This window comes from Macaca thibetana, chromosome 5, assembly GCF_024542745.1.
Source record: "Macaca thibetana thibetana isolate TM-01 chromosome 5, ASM2454274v1, whole genome shotgun sequence".
Lineage (NCBI taxonomy): Eukaryota > Metazoa > Chordata > Mammalia > Primates > Cercopithecidae > Macaca > Macaca thibetana.
In genome coordinates this window covers 94,183,303-94,191,833 of record NC_065582.1, presented here as the reverse complement: position 1 = coordinate 94,191,833, position 8,531 = coordinate 94,183,303, and the positions used below count along the sequence as shown (strand labels likewise).

Sequence of the window (8,531 nt, the reverse complement as noted above, 5' to 3'; positions counted from 1 at the left end):
GCGGACGGGCTTGGGAAGCGCACCCCTCGAACCGGGCTGCCTCCGGCCCGCACGCCGCAGCTCCCCAAGTCGGCTCCGCGCTCCGCACACAGGCGGCGGTGCTGGGGCCGCTCCAAGTGCGATGAGAAGTGTAATCCCTCCGCTAAGTACTTGGCTCTCAGTCTCCAATCACTAGTGGGAGCTGGAGAGGGCAAGTGAAAAAAAAAAAATTCCAGAGGCAGCCGAGGAGCGAGAGGAAAGAAAAAAAAAAAAAAAAAAAAAAAAAAAAAAAAAGTCCCGCGGTGGCGGCGGCGGCGGAGCGGCCGCGGCGGCCAGAAGTTGACGGTGCGGCCGGGCGCGGGGCGCGGAGTCGGCGGGGCCTCGCGGGGCGCCGGGCAGTGCAGTGCGGAAACCGCGGCGCCGAGGACGCGTGAGCTGGGAGCGTAGCCGCGGGTAAGGCGCGCGCGGCGGGGCCCCGTCCCCTGTGGGTGGCCGAGTTCCCGAGCGCGCGGGGGGCGGCCGAGCCGGCAGGAGCCGGGCAGAGCGAGGAGTGGCGCGGGACGGGCAGCAACTGGGTGCGGGGCTGGGCGGTGGTCGCCCCAGGCAGGACTGAGCGCGCGAGGGAGGGGGCGGGCTGCGCGGCCGTGGGGCGGTGGCGGCGGCGGCGGGGAGGGGGTCAGGCGGTGGCCGCCTCGGCTTTGTGCGCGGGCGGCTCTGCCCGGACCCCGAGGCCTCGTGCCCGCGCAGGCGAGGAGTCGGGGCAGGGGCAGCAGCGGCGGCGGCGGGCGGGACACGTGCTTCGGAGCTGGAGGGACGCGCCAAGGCAGGGAGTCGGACCTGCGAGCGGAGGGATGGGGCGGGAGGGCGAGCTGAGGGCAGTGGCGGAATCCGGGAAATGGGAGGGAGCCTGGCGGGGCGGGGGCCCAGGGCCAGCACAGGCGGGACCCGCAGGCACCCACCTGCCCCGGACGCCTCCCGAGACCCAGCTTTGCCGCGGGGGAAAGTGCGCAGCGGGACTGGTCCCGGCTTCTCGGACTGGGCTCCGTCTTTGCTTCCGTTGCCTGTCTCTTCTCCTCTCTCTCCTGCTTCTCTGTCTCTCTCTCTGCCTCTCTCTCAAGTTCTGGGTCTTTCATTCTCTCCCTCCTCTTCTTTCTCCCTTCCTCTCCTTATTGTTATCCTTTGCCTTTCCCCGCGGTCTCTCTCTCCTTCCGTGCGTCTGTCTCCCTCTTCCCACCGCCTGCTCTGGCTCTCCCAGTGTCTCCCTCCTCTGTCCCTTCATCCTCTTCGCTCTGTCACTCTCGCACACTCTTTTGGTGTCTCTCTCTCTCTCTCTCTCTCTCAAGAGGCTTTCGCTCCCGGTCTTTCTGGCTCCCCTGTCTCTTGCTCTCTGCGCCCTTCTCTCTGCTCATCCCTTTTTCTGTCCAGGCTCCGTGTTTCCCCCCGTCTTTGGCGGTGTTGGAGAAGAGCCTTTGGAAGTTGTCCGCTGCGGTGCGGACACCCCTCCAGCTGGGTCCTGCTGTTTGTTCTGAATGGAAACGCTGCAGTTTCCTTGAGTTATTAGGAACTGCTGTTTTTTTAGCCACCTTTCCACCAAGGTGAGGTCAGTGACTACGAGCGGCCACAAAGTTGCCAGTGAAAGAAAACGGAGGAAGAGAGCCGTTTCATTACCTCCAACAGATAATGTGTTAATACCAAACTTACCTGCAGCGAAGCAGAGCCACCTGAGAAAAGGTTCCTGAGTTCTGCAAAGAAACACGAAAGGCTCTAGTGGAAATGAGAGGGTTCATTGCAAACACTAAAAAGTGTTTGCAAATAATTTGAAAAAGCACTTAATGGAAATCTCTTGCTGTGCTAAATTGATGCCAACGAATCTGTTTTCTTACATATATTTTTAGGATTCCAGTGACAACTCTCCTAATTATTGTTTTGGGCAAGTTATGGGAAATGTCCTGTGTCAACTGGGACGTTAGTATTTAATAAAATATTCAGTCTTTGTACTTTATACCTCTTTACACACTAGTGATCAAGAAGAATTATTTCTAACTGTAAAGAAAATAGTAAAGGATTTGTCAGTAGTTTTAAAACATGAGACATTCCAGGGATCAATAATGTTTTTGGAAAAACTTTCATTATAAGGATGTTTTGAAGGATATTACATCTTAGTGAAATATGTAAGTTATTACACACTTAGATCATTGTGCAGTGCAAAAAAGTTTGTTATAATCAGATCATAGTAGTGATGTCTTTATGGGAAACATAGCTGGGAAATTAATTGCTCTGATTTTCACTGTTTTCTTTAGTCATGCATAATGTACCTTTGTGTTTAGCAAAATATGGCCTAGAGCTACAAAACTTGATACAGTGTGTTATTTGTCCAATCTGAATTACCATTTAGAAAACCACCCTTTCCTTTTAGTTACATGATATAAGTTGATATGATCTCATTACTCATGTACTAGAGGCCGCTGATGAAGTTTAATGGCACTGATTTGTGTTTTTAAATCAAAATGTTAGTTTTTGGTGAGTTAAAATCTTGATTTATGTCATGTTAGTGAATCATCACTATTTATAGGGGCTTTGCCACCTTGTCTGCCAGGTGCTGCCCAGCATTTAGTCTAGGCTAGGTTGTCTGAAATTCGCTCTTAGATTATTGTCCCTGAGTGACGTGCTGCCACGGCCTGCTTATGTATGTTTCTCAAAATGTTCCAGTCGTTAAATAATATTTATTAAAAGGAAATTGACTTAAATTTTTCCTCATAAGCTTTGGGAACTGTGAGAGATGGCCTGATAAAGTATTTTTATTACAGTAAATGCTGACTTACTATTATTTGTTTAAAAGTATAAGGCAGTTTAAAATATAAGGCAGTGCTTATCTTTTGCCACATATAGCACCTCCTCCAGCTCTTTCTGAGCACTCAACTCGTATTGTCATCCAAATCTAGAGTCAGTTGTCACCTACTCCAACCTAGCAGAGCCTTCCTGATTTTCAGAAGCCCCCTCACCACTGCCTCTGCCTCTCAGGCTTCTCAGTGCCCCTCTTTTTGGTGTCCACCTCTGTGCTATATGGTTACTTGCTAGGCGCTTCCTTGTTGGCCTTTGTCTCATTGAGGTGAGACAGTGTCCCTTCTTTCTTTTTCTCTGAATTTCCGATGCCCAGCCCAGTACCTGGTATATGATAGATACTCAAGAAATCCATGTAGGACGATTGGTTCTTTTCCAAATTGCCTCTAACTTGTGATACTGATTCTTTGTGGATGCAGTAGCTCAAGGGAAATACTTTAGAATAGTGTAATAGCAGATCATAGACTTAGGATTGAAAGAGTCTTAGCATGTCATCACACACGTTAATAATGCTGAAGAGGATGAGGCCCAGAGAGTTTGAAAACCATGCTCAGAAATAGAAAGTGAGGCGAGGATGGCTATGAAATTGAGACTTTACTTTTTTTTCACGGTGCCACAGTTATTTTCACTGGACTTATGTTTGACTTCTTTCACTCGAAGTGGGTAAATATGTCTATAAGTAGAAGCTGGCAGTTATACTCTAAACTCTGAAGATTTCATGTCACCCTGTAAAAGCCATGCATGAAATGTATAACTTTGCAATAACTGATAATCATTTCTGATGCATGTAAGCATCGAGCTAATACTGATCTTTCGGGACCTTGACTCCTAAGTTGTTTCTATGTGGTCGGCATTGTTCTGGGTGATAACTGTGTTGGGCAGAATTACTATTTCTTACCTGCAAAGAAGATTTAAGGTCTCTAGACTTATATTTTCTGCTCTATAATTCTCTCTCTCTCTCTCTCTCTCTCTGTGTGTGTGTGTGTGTGTGTGTGTGTGTGTGTGTGTGTGTGTGTGTTGAAGGGGGTTAGGGAGAAGAAAAAGGAAGTTTGGACCAGATTAGTGGTTCTTTTTGAAGTTTTCTTCAGAGACTACCAGTTTAACTCCCAGAACAACTGCAAATTCATCTGTTTTACATATCAGACTTCCTGGTAAGCTTTTGTTTTATAAAAAGCTAACACAGCTTTAAAAAAGCTTGAAGACCTCTTTTCTTGTTGTCCTCCAGTCTCTTCCAGTTCTTGAATTTCACAATCAGGATCATTTATAGCTTTTAAATATGGGTATTCGGAGGATGGTTGGTAAAAGTATTAAGGACAGAAGGAAAAACTGATTTTGCCTTAGAGATACTATTAATAATTTCAGGTTTCCATATGCTGAATTTTATGTGATGGCAGAAATTGAAGCAGAATTGTTGAGATATGTATAGGCAGGCCAGAATTCAGGGAAAGGAGAGGTTGTGGCTAGAAAGGTAGATTAAAAAGTCACTTATATTGACTTAATAATTTAAGTTGAGTGAAAATAAAACTTCTTAGGGATGGAGTACAGAGAGAGAGAGAAATAAGCCAAGATTTAGGAGTAGACAAAAAGGACAATTTGTTATGTTATTTCTGGGTATTTTTAAAGCCCATCACAGTAGTAAGAAGGATAATGTATAATTTACATCAGGCAATACTTTGTTTGCATGATGTTCAGGACATCCACTTACATGCCAATATTCTAATTACATTCATTTTACACTCTTTGTGTGGCACTGTTATACACTGTGGGGACACTGTGACTATAAGAGAAACAGGATCCTTGCTGTCACTGAACTTCTAGGGAGTGAAAACACAATGAGCTATCAACAAACACAAGATTATTTCCAATAGTGAAATTTGCCGTTAGGAAAACAGGACAGGGTGATATGACAGCATGTGACTGGGCTACTTTATATGAGATGGTCAAGGGAGGCCTCTGTAAGGATATTCTTGAGTAAGAAGAAAGAGCCAACCCCATGAAGATCTGAAAGAACTTCCTAGCAGAGGACGCACTAGGGCTGTCTCTAAGAGTAGCAAGCTAGGCACTCACTGGCCAGGAAGGCTGGACTCAGGCAATTAGAGGAAGTGGTAGGAATGAGGTCACAGAGGTGGTGAGGTTCATGGCATGAAGTATGCATTTTATTCAAAGTATATTCTGTTGAACACTCTGGAGGATTTTAAACAGAGAAGTGAACAAATAGGATTTAGCGTGTCTGTGCGTAGTGTGAGCAAGAGTGCCTGAATAAGGCCATGTGGGAGGCTGTGAAAATGATGTAGGTGAAGGGTTTGTTGGCTTGCCCAAGGGTGGAACCTTGAGAGACTGATCAGACATTGTTCTTATCATGGAATAGAAGAATCATGGAGTTGAATCATCTTTTTTTTTTCCGGGGCTGGGGGCTGGGGGCTGGGGATGTGCCAGGATCTACATTGCAGCAGTTCACTGGTTCAAGAGTTACTTTTACTTTTGAATTTCAGACCTCAGCACCTTCTTAGAGTTCCCAGATATCACCTCTTTACCTCATCTCAAATATCTCATGGGCTGCAAGCTTCTTCCACGTGAGAGCGTATAGTATGTCCTAGGAAGTATTGTGGTAAGCTTCTTAGTGAGTGGAGATGATTCTTGGACTACACTGAGATGGTTGGTTCTTTCTGAAAAGCAGAGTGGTGAGCATCCTTGAATGAGCATCTCTTCACTTCATTTTCGGTGAAGTCTGCCAGTATGAAATAGGGGAAGCAAGGCAGAATTCCTCTAATCAGGTCTGAGTGTCATTTTCCTCTAACCCTCAGCTTTGAAATCTTTGGATGCTTCTTGAAAGAATTCATTGTAAAGTCTGCATTGTTAGATCGGGATGTTACACATCATTGTACTCCAGCCCCTTTGCAAAGTGCTAGGATGTGGTAGGCATTCAGTAAATAGTTGTGTAGTGCTGTTGGATGTACTCTTTTAGAGGCCAGTAGTTTTGATTCAGCTAATTTTATTTTTTCCTGTCTTTCAACAAGGATATGGCTGCATGTGGCATCAGCTTTGGAAGATATTAAGTAGCAAGTTTGGAAATGATTTTTCTGGAGATTGTATTTAGTTATCGGCTAAAGGAAAAAGATACAATCCAATATATCTGTTTATAACGTTTCTTGCCTGGCTGTCTTGAGATAAACATTTTAGTCATTTTTATAGCAGTTAGATAGATAGGAACTTAAACAAGTACAGACACATCTGTCACTAGTTAATTTGATGATTTACGAATCTAAAATGATTCCAAGGAAGTCTGTAATGATGGTGCCTTTGTCTAAATTAATCTCTTGATAGAAATCAGTGAATTTTATCTAACTAGTATACTTTACGACCATCTATAAAATGTATTAAATTATCATCAATTCTTTTTCTGAAACAAGCTACTATTCTGCTGTTTTCCAATACACATTTAGCCATGATAGTCCACATAATGGAGGATTATCCTGAAATCTTTCCCCTTATTATGGAACGTGGTGCAGTGCTCAAATGGGCTTGCCAACAGTTGTGGCATCGCTTCATTTTTATGTATTTAGTAATTTTCTTCCATGGTTTCTTTTGATCCTCTTCAATTTGTCAAGAGTTTTTTCTGTATCTGAACATTGTGTGTTGCCCCATTTTGCCAAAACTTCTTATTACCATTGTCTTCTATGTCAGATATATTTTGGTTGCCTCTCCAGAACCACTCTCAGCCCTTCTACCTCGTGCTCTCTGCAGGGAAAATAACCTGGATGAACAACTTTGACTTCTAAAATCTTAGGTCACTGGGGAGCCACAGCAGGAGAGTAGAGGGAGGTTGGGGAGTGAGGGTATTTATTTCCTTGGCTCCCTTTCTGTGAGATCAGTTTGGGCTGCCTGTATTCCTACACTGAAAGTCATTGTTCTTCCCAAGGTATCCTTCTCTATAGGACTCTATCTTTCCAGATTCTGGTAATCTCCGGAATAACTTCCCTGCTTTTACTAACCTGAATTTTCTGCAGTACCCTTGGGGTTCTTTTCCACTCCTGCCCACACCCTTTTACATTGTCTGTTTATAAATCAATCCCCTCAGCTTATCAGGAGCTCTGTCAATTAAAGCCCTATTTTCTGTTGATTCAGCTTCTGAAAGCCTCTTCTTTGAAGTTTTCTTGGATTGATGAGAACAGTCATACTCCCTTACCTCTTTTGGACATCTGCTTTCCACCCCAGATTATATGCTTCTGTCCATGCAGAATGATGCACAAACCTAAGTTCTTATATAAATACTGTCAGTCAGTTTATTAGAACATCTCGTGACTTGATAGTCTGTGTACCTTCTATCCACGTGCTTTGTTTCCTTCACTCTTTCACAAACACAGTGCATCTTTATAGATTCACTGTATAGGACCCGGCACTGTACTAGGCATTGTGGATGCAAAAAGGTGGATGTTTGCCACTGTTTGGGAGGGCTGGGAAGGGAGCAGGAAATAAACAACTATACATAATAGTTACAATTTAGGTTTGTGATTAGGTCTATTAAAAAATAAACAGGTGCAGCAGTAGAGAGTAATAGGAGGGACTGTCATTTACTCAGGATCGCAAGCAGCTAAAAGGGCATGTCTAAGTGGCTCTTGTTAAGCTGCATTTATTACTCAGGCTCTTAATATTTGAATATTAAAAGCTTTTCCCACTGATGACACAAACAATAAATCTTGGCAGGAAAATTAGAATTTCATATAAACCTTAAGAAAACAAAGTGCTTTATACTATTACCTAAAATTAATAGTTTTGTATATATGTATGTATGTATATGTGTGTGTATCCCTTAGGAATTTTCTTATGCGTTGCTATGTATTTTTAAATGAAAATAAGATCATCTATATCATTTTGTGACTTTCATTTTAAATTTAATCATGCATCAGTGACTCCATCTACATCGATGTATGCATTCTGAAACATATTTAATGTGTAATCTGTTAGTTAAAGATCACAGAGTTCCTCATCTTCCTGCTCGTTATATTTCTTAGACTATTTTAAACGTTTGATAGACGTGAAGAAGAAAACTGGGCCAATAATCTTGCCACACAAAACCTCTGGAAATTAAGAGGCACTTGAGAGTATATTCGTTTGAATTGTGATGCCTAATAAAATTAAATGCCAACAGAGAGGGAACATAATTCAATCAAACCTCTCTTGTTTAATAATTACATTCTAGAATTTTTTTAAGGTCTAACACCACTGTTACTTCTACTTTGTCACACAGTAAATGAAAAATTGGGGTTTGAAGTCATATGAGCTATTTGACTAATCCAGATGAGGAATTTACATGTAACAGTATGTTTTACCTGATTTCATTTGTTTTCCCAGTGTGTTTCATGGAACAGTGGTTTCATGGAATGTTAGGTGTGCAGCCCAAGAGGGATCTCATGGATGGCAGCATAGCCTCCTGGTTAACTGTGGGAGTTTGTCTAGGTTTGAATCGTGGCTGTATCATTTCCTAGTTGTGAGACCTTGGGCAAGTTATTGCACCTTCTGTGTTTCTGTTTCATCCTCTGTAAAATGTCAATGCCAATAACAGTATTTACATCATAGGGCTGTCTGAGGATTAGAATTTTGATTTTTAAAGTGTTTAGAACAATGACAGGTGCATAGTAAACACCACAGAAGTGTTTGCTAAGCAAGTAAATAATGAAATCTGGCAATTTCTGATGTTTTTAAATGCATCC

The 8,531-nt window shown here is 43.3% G+C and overlaps 1 protein-coding gene across 2 annotated transcripts in view; it reads left to right on the top strand.

Annotated features, from left to right (window-relative positions):
- Positions 1–353: 353 nt before the first annotated feature.
- BMPR1B (bone morphogenetic protein receptor type 1B) overlaps positions 354–8,531 on the top strand; it is a 396,435-nt gene continuing 388,257 nt past the window's right edge. Inside the window, exon 1 of one of the 2 annotated variants that reach the window (XM_050791851.1) lies at positions 354–432. The gene's annotated coding sequence lies outside the window, so the exon portion shown is untranslated. The remainder of the gene's footprint in view (positions 433–8,531) is intronic. The other variant, XM_050791855.1, reaches the window with a different exon arrangement.